Source organism: Rhinoraja longicauda, chromosome 7 (assembly GCF_053455715.1).
Source record: "Rhinoraja longicauda isolate Sanriku21f chromosome 7, sRhiLon1.1, whole genome shotgun sequence".
NCBI classification, from domain to species: Eukaryota; Metazoa; Chordata; class Chondrichthyes; order Rajiformes; family Arhynchobatidae; genus Rhinoraja; species Rhinoraja longicauda.
The window spans coordinates 65,744,827-65,764,790 of NC_135959.1; positions in this window are offsets into that span (position 1 = coordinate 65,744,827).

Sequence of the window (19,964 nt, forward strand, 5' to 3'; positions counted from 1 at the left end):
ATCTGTTGTGTTCTGTAAATAGCTCCAACTTGAAAGTGTTAGATGCCAGGAGAGAAAATCCAGATTTGTGCATTTAGACATCACAAAGCTCTAAATGTGTCAAACTTCCCTGTGAATATTTAGCAGAAATATAGAGCCCATTACTTAAGTTATGTAGAATAAAATATTAATTATAATATTGGCTGGCTTACAATACCAAAACAATTAATATTCAGGTGCATGCATTTGCTTAACAATTCTGCACAGCATCTGTATTCTTAATTCATTTAAAACTTTCAAATTAAATGTATGGAATTGCCCTGGTTCAGTAGTTTGATATGGTGAATGTCGTGAATGCGAGTCCCAAAGCTGTCTATCACTGATGCACATTGGTTTCAGTTGAAGAGATGGAAGTAAAGTTATTTCTGGGTTATAAAGGAGCAGAAGCTCTGCTCACGACACTCGTACAAAGCCCGACAAAAGCAGAGCTGCAGGGTCAAAACCAAACACTAAAGGCTGAATGTTAACTGTCTGACCCCTGTGAGCAGGGTGGAAGGACACCACTGCAGTCGATACAAAATGTTCTGTAAAGGTTTAGCCGCCAGTGTTTTGATGTAGCTTGTGCATTAACATTGCATATCTGTATTTCCTCTTCAAGCAGAACATGTGGGTCTGATGCAGCATGCAACTTTCAATTTTTGCTTCAACGTTTAAAATCGTGTTTAAAGCTGGAACTGGCAACCCAGCACAAGGTATGAAAGTGACACGATGGCTGGGCCAATACTCATTCATTCTCAGCTACAAAGACCAGCTAGAACACTGGTCCAGATTTTGGTGGCATGGATCCACCATCCATAATCACCTTCAACTACAATCTCCCCTTTGTTAAAAGTGAAATAAAACAATTAGAGAACTGACCATCATAATTAAAAATATTAAGAAACTACAAATAATTAAAGCAAAGAACATGGTTTACGTGCAGCACTGCAATCCCCACTGAAATCAATGGCTCACAGATAAGTCCCAGGTAAAACCAACCACAGTATCTAATATCAAACCTTATCGGAGGTTGAGCAGGGAATTCATTGACTGACATGGCACCAACTGTGGATAAGTGTGAGACTTCTGCACTTAACTAAGATTGAATCCAAGTTCCCTACTCACTGGTATTTAACTGGTTACGTGCCATTGAACATAGTCATCAGTTGCCCCAAATACCGCCCACCGAATGGTGAACGAGGTCTGATTGACCTGGACAATGACACGTTGGCCCGGCTCGCCTCAACGGAGCTGCAGGTCTAAAAGACATACGACAGAAGAAGAAGTGCCATTGAAGCCTCTGGTATTATCAGCAAGGCCAGGGTCATTACATTACGTATAGATGGAAAACAAAAAATGTGATTGGAATTAAGCAGCAAGAGAATATTTCCATTCCTCAGTTCATCATTGCAAGTGATTTCATCACCCCATCAGCTCAGGCAAGTGACTACTGGATAGTGGCACATTCACCTCACATTCTGATGTGCTGTGACCCCAATGCCCTACATTTGCCTTCAAACATCTCTTTCAACACATCCCTTGCTGTCTATCCTCCATCTGTCCAACAGCTTCTTTCTTGAATGCTTTGTTTTTCTGATCTTCCTGCATGGCAATGGCAGCATTACATTCGTCGTTTGACTTTCCTTACCGCAATCGCAAGAAGATCTTGATTTACATACAAAGACGTCGATTTACATCCCAATTCAAAGCAAGAGTAGAACATTCAACCCGCCGAGCCCGCTCTGTCATTCACCAAGCTTATGACTGATCTGTCTGTTAGCTCAACCCTTCATTCCAAGGTAACCTATCATGACTACTTACCAAAAATGTTTTCAACCCTGCCTTAAAAATATACAAAGATTCTTTAGCATAGCCCTTTGAAGAGAGCACAAACACTCATTGGCCATTGACAAATAAATACGTCTTTTGGGTGGTTGCTTAATTTTGTACTGTAGCCCATAGTTCTAAATTCTAGGATTTAAAAAATCATCTGTACATCCACCCTGTCAAAAATTTCCAGTATCTTATGTGGTTCAATCAAGTCCGCTCCCATTGACCTGAACTACAGCAGATACAAACTCAGCTATACTATTTTCCTCATAACAAATCTGCCCAATCAAGTATCAGTCCAGTAAATCTTCACTGCAGCATGTCCAAGACATTTACATCCTTTCTTAAATAAGGAGAGTGCAGAGTTAATGTTTCAGGCCAAAGACCCTTGCACTGTGCATATTATTTGGGATTTCCTACGTCAGCAGTTTTTTTAATTTTCATTGACTGTAAACAGTGCTCCAGGTGTGCTCTAAATAACTAAATGCCCTAAATAACTGAATCCTAATCTCTCTACTTTTGGATTTAATTTCACTTGTTCAGGTATATTGTTGTGATTCTAATGAAACCTCCATTAGTCCTCACTTTTAATTGATTTGAATCATTGGAATCACTCTCATGTGGTTACCTTGACTTTTAATTTGAAACCAAGCTGTGAAACCAACCTGAATGCATCACAAGAAAAAGCTTGCTGAAGTGGGCAATAGAGACTTCTCTTTTATTATCAGAGTAATATTTTTTAGGGATGGGATAATAATTATTGGTTGTGGTTGTGTTTGGCTGCTTATCCAGCAACCTGGCATGGCACCAACCTATCTGTAAAGGAGCATAATATGTACCAATGAAGTACACCAAGGATAACCAGAGCATTACACTGCAAGGGCCAGGAAGCGAGCGGGTAAGATAATCTCTGACCCTTCTCACCCTGACCACAAACTCTTTGAAGCACTTCCCTCTGGAAGGCGACTCCGGACTGTCAAAGCCGCTACAGCTAGACATAAAAACAGCTTTTTTTCCACGAGCAGTAGCTCCACTCAACAACCAAAAGTCTGTAGCCTCCTTTTGCTCTGGTATTTTATTTCATTCTTCACATGGACTGTCAAAGCAGCCACAGCCAGACATAAAAACAGCTTTTTTCCACAAGTAGTAGTTCTGCTCAATAACCAAAGTCTGTAGTCCCTTTTTTGCTCTGGTTTATTTTCACCCACATGTTTAGACCGTAATGTTGTATCCTTATTGTTTTGATGTGTTTATGCTTTATTCTTAATTGTTAACTGTATGTTTGTGTTGTCGTTTGTGAGCGGAGCACCAAGGCACATTCCTTGTATATGCACACACTTGGCCAATAAACTTATTCATTCATTCATTCATTCATTCATTCAAATTACTATGTTTTATTCTTAATTGTTTATGTATGTTGTGTTGTTACTTGCAAGCAAAGCACCTAGGCAAATTCCTTGTATGTATACATACTTGGCTAATAAAATTTAATAAATTCAATTCAATTCAATTCAATTCAATTCAAAGCTCCTGTCCCCTAAGTCACTTTTATGAACTTTAGCAGAAAAACGTGTTTGCATCTTCATCTTTTCCTTAGTCTTCAAGCCATGCTGCTTGAAGATGTGAGGATATTCCAGCCATTCGAGTAGACATTTTGAGGACTCCTCATGCTCCACTTTCCACTTTATCACCCAGCTTCCAAAATGACAGAAGTGCTGATCCGAATGGTTCAGATGGACTGCAACAGAATTTTCACTGAAAAATCTATTGCCTAATTTTTCAAGGGTTTAGTTCAGTAAAGGGCTACCCAGGGTGATGGTGGAACCCCATGTCATCTGCATAAATGTTTTGGGTTGATTCTGACTGGGATCTTAATTACAAGGATGTTAAAAAGTGATGGGCCCAACCTAATCCCTATGAAAGTGCATTTTGATGTTCTATCTTATTTGATTACATTTTCTACAATACCTGCTCATATGAATTGAGCCAATAACAAGTCAAAAAATACGAATGCGTATAATCTTAACTTGAACATTCTTAACTGAAGAAGTCAAATTTATAACCTTAATCTCTGACAGGGCCCTCTTTGAGGGAAAGAAACAGATGGCTTTTCATCCAGTAACTTACACGTCGCAAGGGCTAGCAGCTGATGATGGAGATAGGAAGAGCAGTGGAAAGTCACTGTAAACTCTGCTCAGCCAAATGGGTCGCTGTACTGCATGACGTCTATAATCAATACAATACAATACAATATATCTTTATTGTCATTGTACAGGGTACAACGAGATTGGGAATGCGCCTCCCATACGATGTTTGGGATCTTTGGAATATCAACGATATTTCTACATTAATAACAAAGAATGTAACTCCAGTCACAGGATTTTCCATCCATCGCATAGACCGAGCAGCAGCGCCAAGGAAAAGAAGAGGCAGCAGCATCTGCTTCACAATAAACCTGTTGTGATGCTCAGACATGGTGGTCTTGTCCCATTCCTGCTCCCCGGACCTGAAACATGATGATTAAATGCCAGCCATCCTACCTTCTAAGATAGCTCTCCACCTTCACCTCTGACTCCACTCAACATCTCGCCTCAGGTAGATATTAAGGCAACACTTGAGCAATTTAACACCCAAGCACAAAAGAGCATATCCCAGTGTCTTCCACGTTATTGCTGAGGGCTTCAACAAGGAAAGCCTGAAGAAGTAACTGCAAAACTTCCATGAACACATCACCTTCAACACCAGAAGTCACAACATAATCAACCACTGCTATACCACCTTCAGGAATGCTTAACACCCCATTCCTCATCAGCTCTTTGGAAACTCTAATCATCTTGCCATGCTTCTTCTTCCACCTACAGATAGGGGCTGAAGAGTGCAGCACGTTCAAGAAGAGGCTCTTGTGTTCTCCGGTTTGTGGTTCCACCATTTATTGCCACAGTAGGTTGTGCAGTTCAATTGCATTCTGGAAAAAGGGGCTCGTACATATTGAAAGGTACTTTGGCACCTGACAATGCATCTTCAACAAGTAAATGGCTCATTCAGTCAGATTTCTGATTGTTTGACAAGTTTGGGTTATATTCATCCTGTTCTCTCTCATATGTACTCTAAAAATGTACATTTTAAATGTGGGTAAGTTTATGGGATATCAAGAGCTATGTTCTTCACTATTTAATATCCAGCTTCTTGTAATCACAGAAATTATACATTTAGCCTAATTAGCTTTTGTGTTCATTGCACTCTAAGGATGTTGATAAACATAAACTCACTGACTATTTCGCTGAATACTTTCGCTTGGTCTGCTTTGGCCTACGGTTGCCAACCATTTTAACTCTTATTCCCATTCCCACACTGACCCACTGAAGGTGAGCCTCCTTCATTGCCAGAGTGAGGCCACACACAAATTGGAGGAACAGCACCTCATAGTTCGCTTGAGCAGCTTACAATCCAGTGATATGAACATTGAATTATCTCATTTTAAGTAACTTCTACTTACTCCCCCCCCCCCCCTTCCTCCCCCCTTGCCCACTTCTTCCACATTAGTCATTTCTTACCAGTTCCACAGTTCTCCACATTGTTTTCCTCGTGAGATCAAACCTTCCCTATCCAACAATGGGCCTACCAGGCACTGCCCTGCTTGAGGTGATTTGTATCTGGTCCTGATTTGTCTTGGACTTTCTCACCTCCAGCTTTTCACCCCCCCCCCCACCTCTCCCTCACCCTACTCTCAACCGGAAGAAGAGTCCCAATCCAAAATGTCACCCATCCTTTTTCTCTAGAGATGCTGCCTGGCCCACTGAGTTATTCCAGCACTTTGTGTTTATCTTTGGTATAAACTAGCATCTGCAGTTCCTTGTTTTTTCCTTTCATCAAAAGTGTATTAGTTTGTTACTAACTGCACAGCCAGAAAATAACTCCTGATCTCATCTCATTCCTTCTTACTCATCTCCCGCTTCTTCTTCCTCTTCTTCTTCTTGCCCCACAACCTACAACCATTGAGAGCCCATAATTGCCAGGTTGTGCAGGGAGGTCAGAAGAATCAGCCATGAAGTGGGGGCTCCAGACCATCCAGTGAAAAGATTGCTTAAGAATGCTGATTCTCTGCTCAGGAACTATTGATTCTGCTCAGGAACTCAGGTTGGCTATTTGGTTCTTATTATATATCCTTGTTGTTTACTTGCAATTGGGCTTTAGATATGTGTGTGAAACCAGACATTACCCAGATAACCCTTGACTCATTCCTTAACCTAAAGGACACATTGAGTTGTTGCATGTCAAAGGTGAAATGGCTGCACACCAGGGACTTGGTATTTATCAAATCCTATCTTCCGGTCATGGTTGCAAACAAACTGTGCAGACAGAAGCCGGGTTTGCATTTTGCAAGAAATCCTCAAGCTACATGGTCATGATCAATTACTTTTGTGTCGTTGGGAAACTTGCTGGTGCCTGGGGAAATGCCATCCCTGTCCTGCGTGCTGCACTCTATCCAAGGAGAAGGAGATGAACTGGACTCGTCTCTCCTGCAAAGAGAACTCCAAAACCACTTGTACAATAAGCTATAAGTTGCCATGTGTGTCTCTGGCATCAGCCTAGAAATAGAAATGTATACAAAAAATTCCGTGCATTATTTTAATTTGCATTGGATCTTAATGTGTGAAAACAACCCCTCGTCATTTGTGACACTCAATTAAACAGCAGAAAATGTAGACTATTAACTCTACTCACAAACAAAGCTGCATGGCCTTGGGGATTATTTTAAGTAGCAGAGTGTGGTGTCAATCCATCTGCTAAATGTCCAGTCCCTGAAAACGCTTTATTCATGCTGTTGGCAAGGCCCATTTTAACAAAGTTCAACAAATCAGCACCTTGCAAGGAATTAAGTCATGACCCACGTCACATTGAATACTTTTGGCGGAAAGACGAACACCGACACCATTGTATTGACCAATTTATCAAATCATGAGCAGAATAGATAATGCCAATTCAGAGTCTTTTTCCCAGGCTATGGGATTCAAGAATTAGAGCGCATCGATTTAAGGCGAGAGGGGAAAGGTTTAATAGGAAATGGAGGGACAACTTTCTCACACAGTGGGTGGTGGGTATATGAAGCGAGCTGCCAGGGGAAGTAGTTGAGGCAGGTGAAAGACACAAGGACAGGTACATGGATGGGAATGGTTTAGAGATGTATGGGCCATGCATGGACAATGGGACCATCTTGGAAGGGGCATCTTGGACAGCATGGCCGATGCTGCAGGGAATCTATGATTCGATTACTCAAAGTCATTCAATGTGACGTGAATTGGAAGCACATTAGCACTGCGAGCATCAAACAAAATCTACATCACTCAGCCTAATTTCATGGCCCTAGTGACAAAATGATTGAATTCTCAAACTGTTGTACTGAAGTTCAGACTTTCTGAACCTATAAATGAGTTAGCAAAAATTCATTCTATCTGTTGAGCCCCAGGCTTATCAATCTACCCAAGTGTGTATACTTGAGACAATTCACCCTCTCTCACTCAGTCACATGTTCTGAGTCTTATTCCACTGAGGGAACCATTTGAATGTCATCTTTTATTTCTTTACTAATCTAGTTGTCACCCTTTTTTTTGGACTTTTGCTTTCTTTCCTTTTTTTATTCCTTCACTCCTGTGCTCTACCTTATCACAAACCTTTCCCTGATATGTTCCCTGGCTCTCAATTTACTTAACAACTTTGCTACTAAAAATCTTCCAAGTCTGATGAAAGGTCATCAAACTGACATCTTAACCCATTTTCTCTGGGAGGGGTTTGGTAAATAAAACCATGAACCATGGCTTTCCTCTACCATAAGGAACAGAGCCGCATCTGATTGCATCTCATCTGTTATCTGCATCTGGGCACATGACAACCATCGAGATTCAACATCTAATTCTCTAACTTTAGATAACTCACTCATTATTTCAGTCTGTATCAGAACTGACTATTTCTGCCTGCTTCTCTTATTCTGCTCACATAGTCTGGCCTGGTGGGCATGTCCCATAGCCTTCTATTTACACAAGCTTGATGTGCTTGTGACTGCTCTATTAAGGCCATATTACGAGCGCTGTCCAAGGGAGCACCCGGCGGCTGGCGGCCAAGGCTTGTGTGAGTGCTGGTGGTCGGTCGAGGACAGGTGGCGGGAGTCCTGGTGTTGGGCGCTCGAGAACGGGCCAGTGTGAGCGCCGTAGATCGGCAGAGGGTAGCTCGCATGAGTGCCGCAGGTCAGCCGAGAGCAGCCCGTGTGAGTTATTAAGTAGGTTCGTGGATAAAGAACCACTTCTGCCAGTCAATGTTCCTGCGTTCATCAGAGTTTCAGTGTTATTTCTTCCTCTCTAATTCTCACATTCCTATTTAGTTGGGTTGTTTCTGAAAAGAGCACATAACTCAGATCAGATCATTGAGCAACTTTCAAGAATCACATCCTTTCCTATACTAAATGCAATCAAAATGCCCATTGCACCAAAACATTACAAGATTCATGATTTATGAATTCAGTGATGCAAGGCCATTAGGCCAAACAAACAGCTTGTATTCTGCCAGCTCTTATCTATCTGTTTTGGGTGCTGTACACAGATTCTAACGCACAGCAACCAGCTTCACTTCTTTGCGTAATTTTCTGTGAACTGATTGCTCGTGTTATTTTCTGGCTGAGTTGAACAGCCACGCCGTGGTGTCATTTGGAGTGCAGCATAATTAAACAACAGAAAAAAAAATCAACAGAGAGAAAAATTTTTCATAGAAAAGAGCAAGTCAGACAGACCAGAAACAGACCAGAGGACAGAGGTTTAAGGTGAAGGGGAGAAGATTTAATAGGAATCTGAGGGGTAACCTTTTCACACAAAGGGTGGTGGATGTATGGAACAAGCTGCCAGAGGAGGTAGTTGAGGCAGGGACTATCCCAACATATAAGAAGCAGTTAGACAGGTGCATGGATAGGACAGGTTTGGAGGGATATGGATCAAATGCTGGCGGGTGGGACTAGTGTAACTGGGACATGTTGGCCGGCGTGGGCAAGTTGGACCATAGGGCCTTGTTACAACACTGTATCACTCTATAACACTAAGGCGGGAAAGATAGAAGAACAATCAGAATGTTTTTAGAAGAAGAGAGTGGTCTAAAGGAATGAAAATACTGAAGATATCCAAAGGTGCTATGTGACCAAATGAATACTATTGAAATGTAGTCACAATCAATTGAGAGACAATTGAAATGACACCTCTGCAAACACATGAAAGGACAATGCATAGAAATGCTGGAAGAATGCAACTATTCAAATAACTTCTGTGGCGATCCAGTTGATGTTTTGGGTCAGGAACACTTCCTCAGAACTTGGGGAAGAGCTACATCTTTAATCCGAAGAAAGTTGTTAAGCACATGGACAATTTCTGCCAATCAAATGTGTGTACTGATAAAGGGAACTGAGTGGGCTTTTGTTCAAGGAAAGAGTGTGGGGCTCTCAGATTTTCCTGGTGTGGGATGGAGGTGTGAAGGGAATGAACATCTATGGTGAAGACACCATTAGGGATCAATGAATTGACATACGATGAAATTGAGGTAAGTTCACCAGACTTCAAAAGCACCACCGTTATACCCTTATCCACTAGTTTTAATAATACAATTAGTGAGCAGAGTGCTGCACATTCAGAAGGGTCCCAGCCCGAAACGTCATCTATCCACGTTCTCCAGAGATGTTGCCTGGCCCGCTGAGTTACTCCAGCACATTGCGTCCTTTAGTGCATTAACCAGCATCTGCAGTTCCTTGTTTCTCCAAGTTCATAAGGATGTAAATGCGTAGGAAGGATCTGCAGATGCTGGTTTACACCAAAGATTGACCCTTCTTCAGAGGAAGGGGTTTGACCCGAAACATCACCCATTCCTTCTCACCAGCGATGCTGCTTGTGCTGTTGAGTTACTCCGGCATTTTGTGCCATCTTTATAAAGAAATAGGTTGGTGTGGATGAGGTGAGCAGAACAATCAAAGCATTCACTATCAGTCACAATAATTATATAATAGTGACATAAAATGGCAGGATTTAGTTGAGATGGGTGAGGGGGGGGGGGGGGGGGTTATGGTTGGCAAACTAGAATTCCTGTGGATTGGATATACTAAACACCACAGAAAGCATCATTAATCTGTAGCAAAGATTCCTAGCCAAAGAAAATAGCCACTGAAGCACAGGCAGTGAAAGGTTTCAACATCATAAGGAATAATATGTGTTCTATTACATCCAAAGCATCCAGCCTCAACAAATGAATGCATGAGAATTAATCGGCCATACAGTTTCATTTTTTTATTCTAATTTTGACTGTGGGCATCATTTGAGAAGGCAACATTTATTTCCCATTGCGTAGCAGTCCTTGAGAGGGTGGTGGTGGGTCACTTTCATGAACCACTGCAGTCCTTTGGCATAACTACCTCCTCAGTGCTGTTAGAGCTTTAGGTTTCAGACCCAGTGATAATGAAGAAATGGTGATATAACTTCATGACCGGATGCGCTGTGACTTGAAAGGAAAGCTGCAGGCGATAGTGTTCCCATGCATCTGCGGATCTCAGTGTTGATAAGGGTATTCGTGACAACAACTGCAGTGAACCTTGTAACAGTGATGCACCAATAATGGAGAGGATGAATGTTAAGGCAGGTGGACGGTGTGTTAATGCGGCAGACTGCTTTGCCTTCAGTAGTTTCATGAGTATTGTTGGGGCTACACTCACCCAGCAACGTGGAGAGTATTCCATAGCGCTCCTGACCTCAAAGGTTTGATCTGATCCATTTGTTGCAGATGGCTTTGATCTCCTCTTGTTTGGTAGATTAGCTGTTTAGCGCACTAATGGTCCTTTGTTGCAGTATCACCAAGTTGACCCTTCATGTTAAGGATGCCTGGTGCTGATTCCAGCATGTCCGTCTGCACTACCCACTGAAGTGCAAAATTATGCCCTAACTTGATTATAGGGGCTGAATAAGTAATATGACTTTATAGATTGTGATAGTGCACATTTTTGCTGCTGCTGATGATCCATCGTGCCTCCGGGATATTTAACTTTAATTTGCTAGATCAGTTCTGAGTCTATCCCATTTAGCATGACAGTCTTGCCGCACAACATCCCTTCTCATAGTAACTCAGTGTTAAACCAGTTGCCTCACTCTTCAGGAACTAGGATTCAGTTCTGACGTTAGGTGCCATCATCCTGTGGAGTGAGTTCCAGTCAGGAACTCCAGCTTCCTCCCAACTCTCAAAGACATGCAGCAAGGTTAATTAGTATTCTAACTTATTCTTTCGAGTAGGTGGCAAAATAATCATATGGAAATTGATGGACGTGACAAAGAAAATAAGCTGCAGCAATGAAGAGAAATATGGAGAGAAGGGGGCTGATGTGATTGAATGGATGCAATCTATTAAATGGCCTTCTTCTGGGTCATTACAGGTAAATAACATGATGGATTGTAACTGAGATGTGACATTGTGGTTCTCACTCCACAAAGACTGCGGGTCGCTCTTACTAATTCTTCCATAGTCAAATCATTCAAGTGTAATTTGGTCAGGATGAAGTAGGTTTGTCCCTCACACGTATTTTCTTAAAGCTGCAGCTATCTTCTTCAGGTCTAGGGGAACTCAATCACATCAACCCGTTCTTTAGGGATGGGCATTGAAGTCCTGCACATGGAGTAAATTCTGCGTCCTTGCAATCTTCATATTTTATTTTTTATTTCATATTTCAGATACAGCGCGGAAACAGGCCTTTTCGGCCCACCAAGTCCGCACCGCCCAGTGATCCCCGCACACTAACACTATCCTACACACACTAGGGACAATTTTTACATATACCCAGTCAATTAACCTACATACCTGTACGTCTTTGGAGTGTGGGAGGAAACCGAATATCTCGGAGAAAACCCACGCAGGTCACGGGGAGAACGTACAAACTCCTTACAGTACAGCACCCGTAGTCAGGATCGAACCTGAGTCTCCGGCGCTGCATTCGCTGTAAAGCAGCAACTCTACCGCTGCGCTACCGTGCCGCCATTCCTGTTGCCCCAAGTTGTTTCGTCTGGAGGACTCATGACATGATTTAAAGGATTTGGTGTCATTGCAGAGTAGTCCCAGTGCTATTTCTTCCTCACTAGTAAACCAGTGAATGGCCTTCTCTAGTGGATTTGTCCTGCCGGTGGGATAGCATGTACCCTGCGTTTATGCAGGAGGACTATATAGCTTGTTCGTAACCTTTTATCCTGCATATGAGTGTATCAGGATGCATCACTTTCAAGTGTGGTTAATAATCTGGAAGGCTATGCGAGTCCCAGCATTGAAGAGCTTTGGGAACCATGGTGTAAAAGTTCCATCGCATAGTGTCCATTTTTTTGTATAGGATTTTTGTGTTATGTCCTTTGGCATAGCTACCTCCTCAGTGCTGTTGAAGCTTTACATTTCAGACACAGTGATAGTAAAGGAATTAATTGATGTAAAATCCTTGCAAAACATCCACCTTTTCACAAAATGTGAAATTGAATTGTGAGCCTCAAAGCAGAGATTGTACCGGCACACAAATGCTGTTAGCATTATCAATGACGTTTCTCAGTGTACATTGCTCCAGTAAAAGTAGATTGTGAATAAGGTATCTGCAATCTTCGAAGGCCTACTTAAAAATAGGCTAATGGGCTCATCTTTATCTGAAGTCCGCTATGAAGCCAGTCATGGAACCTCCTCACTGAGGAACCAAGTGTCTCCATGATTATCCTTCTTTGCCATTGGGGTAACGGCAACATCAACATCAGTATTCATCAGCCAGCCAACATCAATATTCCCCAGTCTCTACATGATGCCCAAATGCTTAGCAGAGATACAGTGTGCCTACTTCTATCGCTGATCTCTGATCTATCATATATAAGAAAATAACTGCAGATGCTGGTACAAATCGATTTATTCACAAAATGCTGGAGTAACTCAGCAGGTCAGGCAGCATCTCGGGAGAGAAGGAATGAGTGATGTTTCGGGTCGAGACCCTTCTTCAGACTGAAGAAGGGTCTCGACCCGAAACGTCACCCATTCCTTCTCTCCCGAGATTCTGCGGGGGCGGGAGAGCAAGAGCGGAGATGTGGGATATCGAGGAGACCCTTGCGAGCGCCACATCTATGATGGAAGAGGGGATCCCCTGTTCCCCAAAGAATGAGGACATCTCAGATGTCCTGGTATCGAACACCTCATCTTAGGCGCAGATGCGGCGTAGACAGAGGAATTGTCAGGAGGGGATAGAGTCTTTGCAGGAGGCAGAGTGTGAAGAAATATAGTGTAGATAGCTGTGGGAGTCAATAGGTTTATAATAGATGTCAGTTGAAAGTCTATCTCCTGTGATGGAGATGGTGAGATCAAGAAATGGTAGGGAGTTTTTGGAGATGGTCCAAGTGAATTTGAGTGCAGGATGGAAATTAGTAGTGAAGGTAATGAAGTCCATGAGTTCTGCTTGGGTGCAGGAGGTAGCCCTGATGCAGTCGTCAATGTAACGGAGACAGAGTTTGGGGATAGGGCCAATGTAAGCCTGGAGCAGGGATTGATTGACGTACCCTACAACGAGGCAGGCATAGCTGGGGCCCATACAAATGCCCATGGCTGCGCTTTGGATTTACAGGAACAGGGATTGTTCAACATACCCTACAAAGATTGGAACAGAGAGTCTTGAATTTGGTTTTCTGCATGTTTTTCAACATCCTCCATGCCACGGTTTGGTGTGGGTCTGCAAATATTAACTCCTATGGTACTTTCACAAAGTGAGCATTCCCTGTGTGAGCTTAAATGCAAAATACTGTAAAATTGAGCTTCCAATGTTTATCATAGCTGATTGCAATTCTGTACCTGTTCAAGATATTTCTCTACTTGCAAAACGTATTATATAAAGTCAATTAATTGTTGTTAAGTTTCATATAGGCAAGCTTTCCTGCATAGATAAGTAGAAGAAACAGGTTTGGGAATCGCACATAATATTTTCATTTCATGGAAGGAGGCCACTTCAGCTCTAGCTCTGATCAGTAAATAGATGATAGAATAGGCAACACATCCAGGATTTTAGTGTTACGTGTGTGATACGCTTATTCACAGGTCATTGTGTTGTGAGCTGAGTGGTAGAATAGCCTGTCTCCTTTTTAAAAATCACTCTATATACCGTTGCTTCATAAAACCAAACACAACAACTATCCTCAAAGTGGGGCAAATGATGAAACAAGGAACCAAAAAACAAACTGTAGGAGCAACTCAGCAGGTCGGGCAGCATCTGTGGATGCAGGGGGATAGTTGTTTCTGGTTGACACCCTACATCAGGACTGACAATGTGTGGGGGAAATCATTGGTGTAAGGAGGTTAGGGTATGAGCTAGCAAATAATAGACGGAACCAGGTGAGGATGGAGATAGACAATAGACAATAGGTGCAGGAGTAGGCCATTCAGCCCTTCGAGCCAGCACCGCCATTCAATGCGATCATGGCTGATCACTATCAATCAGTACCCCGTTCCTGCCTTCTCCCCATACCCCCTCACTCCGTGGGTGGTGGGTAGATGGATCAGGAGGGGTGACCTTGGTCTTTGAATACACTTTTTCTTTGTTGGATAAAGATACATTAGAGGTGAATTTTGTTATCGATGCCTGTTTCCTAGAAGGATGTCAGCTGAAGTTTGGAAAGTGATCCGCATTTACAAGATTTTCGTTACTCATTTTCACATGTCATTGCTTGGAAAGAGGAAGAGAATGCAATATTTTCCTAAAGGAACTGGTTTCCTTTTTGTTCTGCAGGCTAATTCCACTTCAGGAGGAAACTTGTTGGAGGTAAAGCATAATATCGCTACAAAGATGATTAAGAAGAGGGGTTGTGAAATGATATGACCGTGTCTCTATTCTATGTTGTAGAGTTATAAAGTATAGAAAGAGCCAACTGAGCCGGCACACTATATCAAGCATCCAACTTAGTTGATACTACTTACATTGCATTAATTCTCTCCAGAGTTTACTATGGGCAATTTCAATTAATTTCAATTAATCCCATCCAAACTCTGGGGTGTGGGAAGAAACTGGAGTACTTTGAGCAAATCTACACGGTTGCAAGCAGTACATACTCTCTACGACAACCCTTGGGGTCAAGATTGAATCTGGATTGCTGGAACTCAGGCAGCATTTCTTTCAGTGGTGCCACAATCTCGACCCGAAACGTCATCCATTCTTCTCCGGAGATGCTACCTGTCCCCCTGAGTTACTCCAACATTTTGTGTCTATTTTCGGTTTAAACCAGCATCTCTAGTTCCTTCCTACACAGGCCGAGTGAAGCTTTCTTTATGGGTTCCTTGAATCCTTAAATGTTTTTTTTTTAAATTTGCAACAACATTTCTCTTGTTGTTTGGGAGCTAAATGGATGGAGTTTACAGGTGGCTTAGACAGTGTGAAGAAAGGAGGACAGGAGAAAGGATAGACAGTGGTCAATCCAACAGAGATCCACAACTGTCATCACAGAGAGTGGTGAGTCTGTGGAATTCTCTGCCACAGAAGGTAGTTGAGGCCAGTTCATTGGCTATATTTAAGAGGGAGTTAGATGTGGCCCTTGTGGCTAAAGGGATCAGGGGGTATGGAGAGAAGGCAGGTACAGGTTACTGAGCTGGATGATCAGCCATGATCATATTGAATGGCGGTGCAGGCTCGAAGGGCTGATTGGCCTACTCCTGCACCTATTTTCTATGTTTCTATGTTTCTATGAGATGCTGCCTGACCTGCTGAGTTACTCCAGCATTTTGTGAATACTCTGATCTATCATTCCTGGCTCAAGCAACCTCTAAAGCCCAACTACTTGATATTGTTTGTCCACTTTATATGACTTTAAGAGCCCCTAGCATGACAAAAGCTTCAGTAGCTAACTATATGCTTCTCACGTAACATTTGAAATTACCCACATTGAAACGTGTCGCTTACATGTACGACTCCTTGCAAGTCATGCTCAAATGAAAATTGCTCTCCCGTGCTACACAGAAAACTAGAACAGGTCCCCTGTGCAGCACATTAAGCATGCATTTCCAAGTGAAATAAAATTCCTAGTTCGTATATTACCTGTTGGTCCCATGCAACTGCAGTTGGCACACGTCTCCAGCTGCTTCTAGGCTTTATCCCAAGACATTATATTCTAAATGAAATTGATCCAATTTGCATTTGAATGAATTAATGCAAACCCCAAACAGTTTTCCTTATGAATCTGTTTCAGTCATCAACCACTCGCTTGAACAATTGGTGGCAAGTTTAATCGAGGCCGCCCATCAGGAAATTAATGGGTACAGACACTACTCTCATTTCACTCCCTGACTAATTTCACTCCTATTTGAAGTCAGGAGTGAATCATTTTTGATGGAGTTTAAAACTGGAAGTCCCAGGAATCATGAGAGAATCTCGCCCAACCAGTCGGATAACAATTTTCCCTCTGCCAAGTGCAAGCAATGTCCTCCAGTTCCCCTGCTCAACAAGGTGAAACAGCTTGCCACAGGCTACAATATTAGGTCTTTACAGAATGCTCAAAACAAAAAAATTCTATCACCTCTCAACCTTCTCTTTCCCAGTGAGAACACACTCAATTTATAATTGCTCTATTTATTAGAATCACTGCCTCCCCTCAATCATTTTATATTCTTCTTGTACCCTTTCAAATAATGCATTTTTGTTCATTTAAAAAAAAAATTATAACCACTGCCAAGACTAAAATTAAATGGGCAAAAGGTAAACTGCTGTTGGAACTCAGCGGGTCAGGCAACATCTGTGGAGAGAAATGGACAGACGGTGCTTTGGGTCGGGACCCTTCTGCAGACTGCTGAGTTCCTCAAGCAGTTTGCTTTTTGCACAGATTCCAGAATCTGCAGTCTCTTGTGTCTCTAAAATTAAATGTGTGCACAAAAGGAACAGGCTACGGGAAAGAAAGAGAGCTTGAATTGTGATGAGAAATCATGGCAATTTAACAGAATAATTAATATTTCCAGTATATAAAACACAGAGTAAACAGTTCAATATTTTTTATAATTTGGAAATTATGGAAAATATTCAATTAATTGAAATTGACACTTTTTATGGCAGTGTAGAAATATAAAATGATGCCTGAAATGTGAAGTAAATCGGTTTTTTTTTAAATTCCAGCAAATGCATCAACATTTCATCAGCATCATTGATTAGTTCACATTTCAAGAATTGTCTATAAGATTTGACAAAAAACAAAATTTTGGGAACATTTCAAATTGGTACTTTTACTTACATTAATGAACTGTGAGGAGAGGCTGATCAACCTAAATCTGCCCTTATTTATGTAAAACTACTGAATGGTACTTAATCTAGGTTCATAAAGAAAAAGATGGGATGGATGGAGATTTGAATTTTTAAATCGAACCATCGGGCTAGTAAGGGAATCATTCCTTCAAGGGAGGTAGACACAAAATGCTGGAGTAACTCAGTGGGTCAGGCAGCATCTTCTCTCCTGAGGATCCTTCTCTCCTGAGATGCTGTATGACCCGCTGAGTTACTCCAGCATTTTGTGTCCACCTTCAATTTGAACCAGCATCTGCAGTTATTTTCCTGCACATTCCTTAAAAGGAAGTCAAACTTCAGTTAATGAACAATAAATATTTCACTCTCAGTTTGTGGAATAAACTGCCACCTTGTGCAACAATTGTGGACTTGGCTGAACACAAATAAATTGAAGAGATCTTAGTTTAAAAAATTAATTCTGTGGGAGGAAGAGGGAAAAATGGCTAAATACATATTGTTAAAATGTCAAATCTAGTTTAATAATTGAGTAGTACTTTCTTAGCTTGAGCAGTTTAAGTTCATAATAAACCTTCCTCTGTCACTGCCTCAGCCTTTTCCACAACAAATATTAAGCAATACATTTTATTTAGGTAATTGATACAGTTATAATTTGTATAAAATACTCAAGCATACAATGATTTAATACAAATTAAATAATATTTAGTTTCTCGGTAAAGCACTCTCTTCCAATTAGTTAATGAAATTATATCCATAGTCTGCCATTATAATCTTGAAAAACTACTTCTTCCAGACATTTGATATCAAGCCATATGGCGAGGCAAAGCAGTATTAATGACGTCAATAAAAAACGCGTTTGTAGTTAAATGAAGATAAACAGATGAGCAGGACAGAATACCAAGAGGAAAATATTGAAGATCATAGAGCACAGATCAAATATTCAATGGGAGTATGTTCAAGGATAATACTGGACTTTCCAATTATACTTATTCAAGTAATGTTCAGAATTGAAATAAAGATATACAAAATGTTGAACTGGCCTAGGACATGGACCTAAGGATCTCCTACTGTGATATCCTGTCACTGGAACAATTGACTTCCAAGAACAGCCATGTTTCTTTGGGTACGTTGTAACTCTCATCACTAGAGTGATGACCATTAGCGCTAGGTTTACCAAAAACCTTTGATGACACACTCAGTCAAATGCTCCCTTGATGTCAAGGGCAACTCATTATTGGAATTTAGCTCTTTGTTTCACCAAGGGTTTGAACCAAGAAGTCTTGGCAAAACCTAGATTGGACTCAATTGAGAAAGCTATTTCCTTATTATCTCCATCAGATCCATACCAGTTCCTTACAGAGCAATCCCGATGGTCCCATCCTTTCCCACCTTATTTCATTGCAGCCCTTCTACTTTATTCTGTTACACACAACCCTCAAGCCCTTTTGATTATTTTTTGGCACGTACACGAGAGAAACAACTTGCCAGCACATCCTTAGGACGTGGGGAAAAAACTGGAGCAAGCAGCAAAAATCCATGCAGTCATGGTGAGAAGGTACAACTCCACACAGACAACACCCAAAGTCAGGATTAAATCCAGCTCCTTGAAGCTGCAAGGTGACAGCTCCAACTACTGCACTGCTGTGCCAAAATGTAGAAGCAAAGAACTGCAGATGCTGGTTTATACAAAAGATAGACCCGCTGGGGTCGGCCCGCTGCGGACCTTTCACCATCCGGCGCGGCCTGGAACGTGGCAAGTACAACAGCCTGACCGCGGGAGAAGACGACAGGGGAAGAGAAAAGACATTCTGGCCTTCCATCACAGTGAGGAGGTGACTGGAGGAGACTCACTGTGATGGATGTTTCTTTTTTTGTGTGTTTTGTGTTGGTTGGGGTTGTGTAATTTGTTTATTTTATTGCTCTTATTGTTGGACTGTTGGTGACGAAATCTCGTTCAAAAAACTTGTTTTTTGGATGACAAATAAAGATATCCTAGACACAAAATGCTGGAATAACTCAGCGGGTCAGGCAGCATCTCTGGAGAAAAAGGATAGGTGATGTTTCAGGTTGGGATATCTCTTCAGAAGGGTCACAACCAGAAATGTCACCTATCCTTTGTCTCCAACGCTGCCGCCTGACCCGCTGAATTACTCCAGGACTTTGTGTCTAGCTTCTACACTATTGTGCCACCATTGCAAGTTGTTTGCGGGTAAGCTTGATAGCATTGTCAATGATATCTGCCATCAATTTCCAGATGACTGAGCAGCCAAAATGGTTTGTAAGTGGTTGAACTATGTTTGCCCCTTTTTTTAAATGGGAAGGACAAAAGAGGGAATTTCTATTTTGTCAGAAAGATGCCAGTGCTGTAGCTGCACTGAAACAGCTGAGCTAGATAGATGCATGGCTAAAGTACACGTTCAGTGTTAAGATTAAAAAAATGTATAACATTTGCTTGAACATTTCTAAAAATAACATTTCTATTTGTTTAATGCGTTCATATTCCAAATAAAGGATTCAGCATTGGTACAATGTGTGTGAATTGGGTATGAGACTGCAAACTAATTCCAAGACAAAATAAATGAAAACACCTTCTCTGGGGATTGTCACTCTATTTGATTCCATTATTGTGTTGGTCTGGTTCAGAAGATCCGTACACTAACAGCAGCACATTGACGCATAATTAAATATCTACAATTGCATAATAAATGCACTCTATGGTATAAAGATTGGCCAGCTTTATTTGGGGGAATTATGGCCTGAACATGGGTTCCACACACATTCCATGGTCTGCAACTCATCGAAGTCAACTAAGTACCCAACTGAGCTT